Genomic DNA, 11,991 nt, shown 5'->3' on the forward strand with positions numbered 1-11,991 from the left:
ATTTAGGAAAATAAAAGATTCTATAGACTAACTTTAATATTAGCCAACAAAAGAGATTAAGGAGTTGAATGTTACCCATAAATTTCTTCAAATCATGTTAGATATATAAATTTGGATTCTTAGGTCTAAGAAGCAGGCATTCTCAGCTTGGAGGCTCAATTTTGAAATTGAGCCTCCTAAGGAGAGAGAAGGTGGAGAGCCTCAAAATGAGGGAGGCTAAGTTTCAAAATTGAGCCTACTAAGGATAGGCTTAGTTGTTGAAGGGCCTTAAAATGATTTCAAATACATACAACCATAGGATATGACTTAGGATATGTCATATTTATCAACACTCCCCCTCAAGCTCAGAATGAGCTTGCACACATAAGACTCCAAGTGCACTCCTGAAGTACTCAAACTTATATTTACCTAATGCTTTGGTAAAGATATCAGCAACTTGGTTATTTGTTTTCACATGGACCAAGTCAATCTCTCCATCAATGACTTTTTTTCTAATGAAGTGATAGTGCACTTCTATGTGTTTTGTCCTTACATGTGTCCTTGCATGGTAGTGTGGGCTCTTTGCCAACATAATGCTGCTAACATTGCCACAATACATAATGACTCCACCATCAATCTCTATCCCCATGTCATATAAGATCAATCTCAACCATGTCTACTCACATGCTACCAATGCAATGCCTCTATACTCTGCTTTAATGCTTGATAGAGCAACTGTAGGGGTTGCTTCTTACTGCTCCAACTTACCATGGCTGAGCCAAATGAGAATGCATAGCCACTAGTAGATCTTCTATCCATAGAGGTGCCTGCCGAGTCTGCATATGAGTATCCAAACAATGTAGGCTTGATCCCTTTTTCATAAAACAAGCCATAGCCAAATGTCTTCTTCACATACCTAAGAACTCTTCTCACTACATCCAAATGTGATTTGCATGGTTTTTGCATAAACTGACTTATCAATTCAACAACATAACTCAAGTCTGGTCTTGTAATGGTCAAGTAGATAAGACTACTAACCATCTTCCTGAACATAGTGACATCCTCAGCATAAGGTCCATCATCCATCAAATTAACATTTTGATCCAATGGTGTATCAACTGGTTTTAATCCTGTCATGCCATATTTTTCCAACATCTCCAATACATATTGCCTTTGTATCAGACATATACCATGAGGGGTGTTAATAACCTCAATACCCAAGAAGTATCTCAACAAACCAAGGTCCTTTATATCAAATTTTTTATGTAACCCATGCTTGACTTCAGCAATCTCCTTCTCAAGTGTACTTGTAATAATGAGATCATCAACATAGATGACAACGAGAGGGAATTTTTTTTTCCTCTTTGAAGACTTTCGAGCTTGCCGTCTTTCTTTTATCCCCTCTTGGAGAGGGTTCTCACGGACGAATCCCTTCCACGAGGAGTCGTCTCGTAACTTGGGTGCGTAGCCGGGAAGAAAAATCTGAGTTATACGATGCCTCCCAAGCGAAGTAAGATTCAATCCCACTTCAACTAATGGAGCTACGGATCAAGGAACCACGACGCTTGGTAACCAAGTGCATTCCATAAATCCTACCTTGATGGGAGCCCTTAAGAGCCAGACTGACTTCAGTGAGAAGGGAGAAGTATTCGGTAAAAGTCCATGATAACTAACCACCATTTAGGTTGCATCATTCTATCATGTTGGAAATTGTGCTTTATTGCACTTTGGCATGTTTTGAACAAATAAATTGCACGAAAGATTTTGCATTCATGCACACTAGAAAAATCAAGGACCTTACTGATTGTGTTTGTAGTGCTTTAGATTATGCACTAGCAATGGCATGCTTGAAGGTACTGAAAAATGGGTTGTTAGGATGCTTATGCATATTCATCATTGAGCGGAAATCGTACTTTTTTTGCATTATGAAATTGGTTAAACTTAAAAGGTAGGGGTAAAAGCTTAAATCAAGTCCATGAGAATTGTGAGTGCTACAATAATGGGTTAAGTATGTTTAGGTCATTGTAACAATAGACCAAGTTTTAGGCTCCTATAATCCTTTAGAGAGATATAGCTCACACATGCATTCGGCATGATGACTTCTGTTCCTCGTACAAAAGAAAAATACAAGCCTCTATTTATAATTTGTGTAAGTGCATTGAAAAGAAATTCCCAAGAGTAGAATTCCGTGTTGCATCATTGTCCTAGGAAAGATTCGCATTTAGATTACGCGATATCACGGACGGTTTCAGTGGCATCACTAGCGATTCATCTTAAAGATAGTTATAAGACACACATATGAAGCATTAACCTTAATTGCTCAGGTAGTTCAATGAGATAATTCCTATATGGGGCTTAACTCAACTTATTTAGGATTAAAGGTAATTGAGTTAATCTATCGTTACTTCATAAGTGGACCATACGACAAGTAAAACACTCACTGGTCTCTATTCCAAATCTGGCCTTGATAAAGCTGAAGACATCGGCTTTAATCATGACGCAATCTCTGATTAATACCAGAGGTTCTAGTGTTGTTTCTTCCAATGACAAGAACCCTCGATTAAAGACTAGCAAGCTAGGATAGCTACCATCTGAGAACTATCGAATATAGATCCAATTGCATAACTGCTCGCTCTTATCACACAGGAGCGGGGTCGAAAAGAAGGTATTCCCTAACCCTCGGAGGATATTGGAAATTGCTGCCAAGGCAAGAAGGTCAAATGCTAAGCGTCAAGATAGGGACCCCCTTCTTAGGAGATGTCTCGAGCATTCACCTGCACCCTTGTTTGTGCTTGTAAATTTAGGAACACCGCTTCTAAAAAAGATTGTGTAACCCCAAATCATAAATGAGAATAATGAATCAGGTTGAAATTTTGGAGGGCATGCCAAACCACACCCAATTGGCCACCAACCCTAGCCAAGGGGGTTTTAAATAGCCGTGACATGAACATGGACTGAACCCGCCATGAGAGGTCACACCATGGGTTGGTTTGATCGTAGGAGGACGCTTGGATGCCAGGGGGGCTCTCGCTGTAAATTCCCTGCCTCCGGGTCCTACTCAAACAATCTGCGTGACTCGAGATAGATTCTCAAGGAGCCCTTGTTACTAGTGCAAGGCAGAGACTTGGTGGAAATAAAGTGCATCCTTACGGATTGCAGATATTGTCCCTTTTGAAGGCTTGTATCTCTGATAAATTGCTAATATTAAGCTTACTTCTAGGGAACATGTTTGAATTTTTTTTCGTGTAAGTGTCATAAGATTATGTGAACGAACCCTATCCTTTAAAAGGCTAATTAAGAAAGATGCTTTTACATGTCACACCTAAAAGTGATAGGGCTAATTCGATAACTAAAGTATGCCAAATGAGTGAAGTGGGAGAGCGGAACCCCTGATAGGCGTATCCTATGATAGGGTGGTCCCAAAAAACTGGGAGGCTTCTCACAAGATTTTACCATCGATTGACCTTTGGGTAGCGGGGGTTAATAACTGAATTCATATCGATTTTTGGGAACCGAAATGGGGTTATGCCCTACGGACAGAGAAGTGGAGCGACACATCCCTCTCATTTCTACTTCTTCTTGAACCAATGGGGTATGGACTTGCTTCTTATTGGGGAACTCCGCATTAAGTGGATTGACCGAGAACCATTGACCACTAGGGACTCCAGTTTTAGGTTGATCCTAGTGGGTTTGGCCGCGAATATTCCATTGCGAGGCGGACTTGGGAAATCCTAGACGTGAAATCCTGTTACATTCTGTGGGAGTGCCGAGGGGCGACGCTTAGATTTGTTTCTTGATGGATTGCCAAAAACGTGCTAGGATAGCCAACGAACAACACGCTATAGTAGCAAAGGAATGGAGATAGTAAGCATCAACATGAAATTCTATTGCTATAAAAATATGGTGAGTTTAAACAAATTTTGGTAAACTATACCTCATCCCAACAAGAAGAATCGAGTCATTTACTTCTCTCACTTTATTTTGGAGAATTTGAGCACAATCAAAGTCTAAAAATATCACATTAGATCTCTTGCTAATATCAGCAGGTAAAAAGCAAGAAACATTGAAGCCCTTAGGGTAAGCCCTTTCAAGAAGGGTAGATAACTCCTCTTCAAAATATGGGAGTTATTATGCTTCCTTTTCTTCTTTCTTCCTTCTTTTAAACTCCCTCCATTTATCACCCTACTGCTTTATTGTGGCCTTTTCCTCTTTCTCATGCTGTCTTGTGTCCTTTTCATGTGTAACATCTTCAACCTTCAAACTAGTATCATTTTTCTTCTTTCTATATGGAGGCACATTTAAAATATTGAAAGCCTTAACATCAGAAAGAGGGACTGGCTCAAGGACCTTTGAAAACATGTATCTCATTCTCCTAAGAATAATCATGTCTTTATCCATAAGCATAATCCTATGTGCATGAGCTGCACAGATATAAGAATCTTGGAGAAACTCAATAAAAAATCCTCTGTAGCCTCTTGAATACAGTTGAGACCTGCTCTAGTCCATCTAAAACTTTGTAGACTATGCTTGTCACAGATTTCTCTGACAAGCCTCTGAAAAGACAACTTTGGAATTGCATTATTCAAAGCCTCCATTGCACTTCTAATCTTCTTAAGGCACCTCACATGCTGTGAGAACCTTCTTCTTGGCTTTGATTTCCTTGAAAGTTTGGAAGGCTTGGAGGACTGATGTATCTTTGAAGCAAGACCTCTAGGATCAAATATTGCTTCCTTGTAGTGGACTTAGTTCTAGCCATCTATAGCATCCAAAAAACAAATAATACTAACAAATTAGGAAAGATCTCATAATCTCTCATATCAATATATCTTCAATCACGAAGCACTAGGCAAACAATAATCACAAAGACTAAATATGATCTCAATAAAATGGTACGAAGACATATGAAACACAAGTAGGCCTTGAAGACAGAGATAGCTTAACATCATATCGCATTTCACACGGCACAAGGGGAACAATGTAGGCTCAAAACGTATGAAACATGATATGGCCTTCCTCGAAAAAAAGAACATAACACCGTTCACGTTTCATACGCCAAATGACAAACATGGAAATCCTAGTTGTGTTCAACTCATCTACCATTGCACATCATATTTACTACATAGTTGAAAATTATCCTTAACTCAAGCTAACATGAGATATTTTTTGGCTATGCACTCTTATCCATTAGTATACAATGAAATAAACTTGATTCATGAAGTTGAGTTGGATCTTTTGCTTGGTATGGAATTTACAATTTTGTTGATTGAGAAGCAACGTTATAGTGTTAAGGAGGTGGAGTAGTTCATAAAGTCACCCCCCACTTTTAGAGAAAGGTATCCATGGCCTATGGTTGTCCATTAAGACATGCTAATGATCCTACCTATCATGTATATGGCTATTTAAGAGGCATGACATTAATGAAGAATGAATAATTCTATTGTCATTGCATTTAGAGCCATTGGAACATCCTTGCCTCTGATTGTCCTCAATCTCTCCTTCATTGCAACTCAAACCCTAGCCTGCATAGCCAAAGCCAATTATGCAATCTACCTCCCTATTCTCATTCATAGCTCTTAATAGGCATATCCATAGCCATTTAGAGGATCTACCTCCCTTTTCTCATTCATAGCTTTCAATAGGCACATTCTATGCTTTCAATTTACTACATAGTTGAAATTTATCCTTCAAAGTTCTATAACCTGCATCAAGTTAAAAGCATGAAACACGAGTATGGATTTAATGGAAAAAAGAAACCTAGAACCCACGTTACAGTAGAAACTTGTAGGCCTTTGTCATATGAAACACGAGGAGGCCTCATGTGGACAAGAGCAACCTAGCACCTATTGTGTTTCATATGTTTGACATTTTTGGGGATGATTTAGTAGGAGTGTTCAAGTGATTCAAAACTTACTTATATTTTAGAAAAAAACTTACATTCTTGAGTGCTAAGTGCATATGTTGTTGATGAGACCTTCTTTGGTACCCTTGCGTGGAAGAATAATTTTGTACTGCGATCAAATTAGCCTTGTGTTGGTGTGGTTGAGCATAGAGAGGGTTTTGTCTTTGAAAGAACTCTTTTGTGGTTCAGAAATCGGGTTTATAATGATGTTGGTTTACACGTGTGGCTGTTGTAATGTATAGTTATTTTCACACATGCAATTGAAGATTGTTTTTCTTGGGAAGTTGTGCCATGTGTCACTTACTTTTTCAACATGATAGCACTTTTATAGCTCCAATTTTTAAGTTTTTCCCTTTTTCTTTTTCATTTAAAGCCGACATCCTCCAAATTAGTGCAACATACTTTTTTATCAAACGTGTGGCGACTATTGGTATATATATATGAACACTTAGGTTCAGATCTTGGTTACTATTTCTCTCATGTATCTTGTCTTGTCTTGGACCAGCTTTTTATCTCGTAAGCATCACAAGCCAAACCAAGCATATGCTTACAAGAAACCATTTATTCTCAGGAGTAAGGCCTGCAAATATTAGGTATCACACTTTTCTTAATATTTTTCTATGCAATCTTGAATTTTTGAGGCATTGAAGATGTTAGTTGGTTTAAAAGGAGAAAAATACAACAGGGACTTATAAATTTTGTATTGATTTTACTTTGTTTTTCTAGCAATATTGGTCTAGTAAACATGTAAAACGATGGGGTTTTGATGATCTTGAGGCATTGTTTTGTTCAAATTTTCCTAATGTATAAAACACGAATTCGTCAAGTTTTTTTATTAGTTACGTGTGAAACACGATTTTGTGAATTGTGAGGCGGTCTGAATCATTGTTTTTGCGTTTCATGAGTCGAAAATGTTAAACAAAGTTTGATCGATGAGACTTGGAATTTCATGCTTTCTCTAATGTATAAAGTTTTAATTCATTTATTTCATCTTGGTCTGGTAAACATGTAAAACGATGGGGTTTTGATATTCTTGAGGCATTGTTTTGTTCAAAATTTTTGGATGTATAAAATGCGAATTCGTAAAATTTTTTTATAAGTGATGTGCGAAATGCGATTTTATGAACTGTGAGGCGGTCTGAATCATTGTTTTCACGTTTCATGAGTCGAAAATGTAAAACAAAGTTTGATCGATGAGACTTGGAATTGCATGCTTTCTTTGCTGCATAAAGTTTTAATTCATTTCTTTCATATTGTATTTCCTTAATTTTCTTAGCAATCTTTCTTTAGTCTACTACATATGAGCAAATGTGGATTTGTATATTATGACTCTTATTTTTGTTTTTTGGATTTTCTTTTGTGAGTAATTAGGATGACTAAAAGGAAATTTTCATTAGAGGGAATGGAGGAGGAGGATCTGGAGGTCACCTGTGATGAACAGCTATTTGATTTTCTTCATGCAACTAGAAATTCATTTAGATTTATTTACATTAGAGATATGCTCAATGTTCCCTTTGATTTGCAAGAGCTTTTGAAATATCTTGAAGATAAACTGAAGGATTTTAAGGTGTTTTATGATAGACATGTGGAAGGCCTAGAGATTGAGGGATTTGTCCATTATAGCGATGTAATGGAAGCTTCTAATGCTGCTAGAACAACTTTGCAAACAAGGTTTAGCCTTATTGATGAAGAATTCAAGAAGTCGAAAGTGGATTGCCATTTCCATCAGAATCAACAACAATGTCTTCTTGTACAAAAGGATGTTGGATTTCTTGTATATCTTCAATATATGGATAGCTGTTCTTCAGATACAATACAAGAGAAGAAGATGGAGGATATTGCATGTAAAGACAAAGAAGTTGAAGAGAAGTGTGAAATGTTTCAGGAGGATATTGTGAACCAATTAGTGCAGGGATTTGATGTTGCTTTGTTTAAAAGTGAAAACATTACAAAAGTGGAAGAAAATGAGATAGAGTTAAGTGCAGAGATTGAAACATGTCCTCTTGAACGTGTCTCAACATTTTCCAGTTATCTCATCACAAAAAGAGATATGTATTGCTAAATGGTATTCAACACCTTTTTGATCTTAGAGAAGATTACTACTTGGAAATCCTTGCTGTATGGGGTCAAAATGATAATAATTTTATAGGTTATGAAGAGGAATTGCTAATAACTCTTGATGTTGAGGGAGAGAAATTTCAAGATAGTTCTATACCCTTGCATTCTTGTATTGATCAGATCGTGGAATATGAAAAGGGGGGGATACCTTCAGAGGAAGAGTACTTACAAATTCAACAGAGACTTGGTATTGATAACATGGGGTATGAAGAGAAACTGAAGTCTCCATTAGAGGAGAAACCAAAAAATTCAATAAATCATATGATGATAGTCTTCTTGAAGAAGATGGAAACCCTAAGGTATGAAAGATAATTCTAAGATATCCATTGTGATCTATATTAGAGTATGTTATGCATTATACACAAATATTTTTGGATATTTATCTACTAACATCTTATACTATTGTGGTTTATTGTGTAGATAGAAATTGAAGATGTAGACAACTTTCTTGGAAGAACCAAGGGCTCAAGGCCATTGAAGTATGCAAAAGTCAAGGCCTTGATCATTATATTAGAAGCTTAAATAATAAAACAGTTGCAATTTATCATAGCAGGTTGTCAAGCTCTCCAAGCTTACCAAAAACGGCTTTGAAAGCTATCTCCAAGGTGATTGGATCCCAAGCTTTCAATAGAGGTTCAGACAAGATAATTTTGGTGGAGAAGGAAGAAGCTGTAAGAGTGTTTGGCTTCATGCCTGGATACAGTGGATCTAGGGTAGGATACTTTGGAGTTTTTGCCTCTTCGCTCTTCCATGTAGGGGATGCCAAGAATTTGAAGCTCCTTCCAAGCTATAGGAAATAAGAGTTCCTGAAATGTAGAGGTCTCATCAAGCGGGATGAAGCAAAAGATTCACTTAGAGGACCCAATGAATTCCCTGAAACTAAAGACTCTTCTGCAAACTGAGTCAGACTAAAAGATGTTAAGGGTTTCTTGAAACCCATATTTTTCCATCTCTTTGTCTAGTTTGTAACCATTCAAAATATCTTTGCTTTGCCCAAGAGTTTAAATATCCCTATTTTCTTCTTTGGGTAATAGTGGATATAGTCCTTGCCAAAGATGATGTATTAATAACATGATGTAATTGCGTCTTCGAGCTAGAATTTGTGCCAAATTTTTCTGCAAAACCATTGAAAGACCTCTAATAAATTTTTTTCTTTGTATCTTCCACCTCCATGTCTTGTGTGTCTAAAGTATTTTGTTCTTGCTTAATAATGTGAATTTTCCATACCTTGGGTTGACCAAATAGATAGAGATCCATATTTCTTGATAAAATATGGAGCATGGTTGTATAAAATATGCTACATAGTTAACAAATAAAGAAATTCAATTAGAAAACCCTATATGAGTCAAACAATAAAGAGACATACATATGCAAACTTCTTACCATATAGTGAGTGAAGTGTTGATTATCTCAAGCTTCTGTCATTGCCTTTTTAAAAAGGTTCAATTGGTTTTTGAAGTCTTTGAGATCATCGTCATTCCACTCTATTTTATCACAATGAAAGAATTCTTTGTCTAGTGTTTCCCAAACATTGGCTTTTCTATTCCGAGCTTGTTTTCCATTATCAGCATGATCCTTAACTGCATTATGTAGGCACTTCCATTGATTGTATCTAATAGTTGAGCCACCATTCCTAGAGTTTATCTTACTAAGTCTCCCATGAAATTCTAGGAACCTTCTAGACTTCACTCCACCAATAGATGGCTTTGTGGGGACACAATTTCCATCCTTAGATTGGTTCAATAACAACATTACCACCATGCAGACCAATTGTAGATAGGACATTTTCAATCTTTGTTATAGCATCTATTCTAGTTGATAATGGATTCAACTTCCATGCAAATCCTATATAAAGATTAACAAGCTTTTCAATTATTCTGCAAAGTGCATGAAGTGTATAGATATGGGCTTTCACTAAAGGAATATCTAGGACTTGCTTAAACTATGGATCCTTGTTGTGCCTAGAGGGAGCTCTATTCCAATTACTTGAGTTCAACTCTCTGACTGGGGACATGCAATATAGGAAAGGAGATCTAGAGTTGGCTCCCTTTGATACATTGTATATACATTTAAGTGTCGTTAATTCACTAGCTATGTGCTACTCAATCTTATAGTTCCCAAATCCTTCAACAAATATCTCTTCTCTTGCTTGTTGTCTCTTAATAACATAAGGTATTGGTGTTTGATAAAAAACTCAATACAATATATCAAAATCCTTTGTATCTACTTCGAATACTCCTAGCCACTAGATGTTGTGTTCCAATTGAACACTGCATGACATTGAGTGATTGTAATAATGTGATGAAAGTGCTCTATTCATCAAGGTAATAGAGACCCTCTCTAGTTTTGTACATTTTAGAATCTCACTTTCATCAAGTTTAACACAAATCTAGCCACTCCTTGTGCCTCTTCTAGTGACAAGTCATAGAATCTAATCATTAAGCATTGTAAGGTGGGCAAGTCAAGGAAAATATTATTAAATTCATTGAATACAACTTCCTTTTTCTTGCCCTTGAAGCTAGCCTTGATATAGAAAGGCTCACGCAGAATCTCCATTACCTTGTTATTCACTCTTTGTCTCATAGTTCTAATCACAGATGGTCTTGGAAGTATGCAATTATGTACTTGTCCTTGCTTCATATTTGACTATAAAAGCTGGAAATGTTGTATATAAGCATCTTGACTAATACCGATATTGTAAGGGGCATAGGAATATCCACTTAAATATTTAAAAAAAAGGATTTTTTTTCTTTCAACTCAATTTTTTTTAAATTTCCCTCTCTCCCTGCCAACAACAGTCGTCGGGAGAGGAGAGAGGGAGGGGTAGATTTGGCAGGGGAGGCATGCACCCTCCAGGTGGAGGGTGGCCATGCCAACTATCCCTTCCCCTATAGGGGAGGGCTTCTCCCCTCCCCAGGAGGGAGGCTATGCCATCTCATGCCAGCTCGCCATCCTGCCACACAAACCCCCCCTTCATTTGATTGCGCCACCACTCCCCCTAGGGCCTCGTCTGTAGCCATCCCCATCAGGCACTCGCCACCTCCCTGGACCCTTCTGTGCGGTGTCCCTTCTCCCCCCGGTGTGACTAACTGCAACACTGGCAAAGCGATGTCGATGGCCGCTCTGCCACCCAACTAGTAGTTTTTCCTCGTCAGCACCCCGCAGGCCATCTAGGTCTTTGATATCCTAGTCAACCCCCTACTTACGGATCGCCGTGTACCCTCCCTGGGCCCCAAACAAACCGCAACCCTGGGCCCAGACAAACCATTTTTCCTCCCTCGAGATGCTTCTTGCCGTAGGCTGAAAAGGTAAAAGGTGAGGATAAGAAGGAGAGGGTGAGGAAAGAGAAAGAAGGATTGGGAGGGAGAAGGGAAGAGGGAGAGAGAAGGAGGAGGTGAAAAGAAGAAGGAGTAAGAGAAGGGAGGAGAAGAGAAAGAAGGTGAGAGAGAGAGAAGAGGAGGAAGAGGGAAAGAAAAGAAGGTGAGGAGAAGAAGTGGAAGAAAGAGAGAGGAAAGAAGGAGGAGGTGCAAGAAGGAGGGAAAGGGAGAAGAGAAGGAGAAGGAGTGAGGAAGAAGGAATAAGGAGAGAGAAGAAGGAGGAGAGGGTAAGAAGTAGAGGAAGGGGGTAGAAGGAGGACAGAAGTAGAGGGAGGAGAGGATAAGAAGTAGAAGGAGGGAAGTGTTAGAAGTCAAGCTCACTTCAGTCCATCTTTATGAGTGGCCGATATATGTGACAACTAGTGTGTGTGTACAGCTGTCTCCATGTGACTACATTGAATAAGTCGGATGTGTGTTAGTTAGTGACTTGACTAGAGTTAGTCAATTAGGTCTACACCTAGTCTAGTTTACTTTTACACTATATTGTGTACTTCTCATTTAGTTCTTGAATTATGAAGAAAACATAATGAGAGCTTGAAGGATCATGGATATGGAGTATTCCGTGTCTCTATCTCCCATCTTTGAACATGGTATCAGAGCAGGACTTGGTGGACTTCT

Source organism: Lygodium microphyllum, chromosome 11 (genome assembly GCF_053477565.2).
Source record: "Lygodium microphyllum isolate KBCC chromosome 11, Lygodium_microphyllum_v1.1.10, whole genome shotgun sequence".
Lineage (NCBI taxonomy): Eukaryota > Viridiplantae > Streptophyta > Polypodiopsida > Schizaeales > Lygodiaceae > Lygodium > Lygodium microphyllum.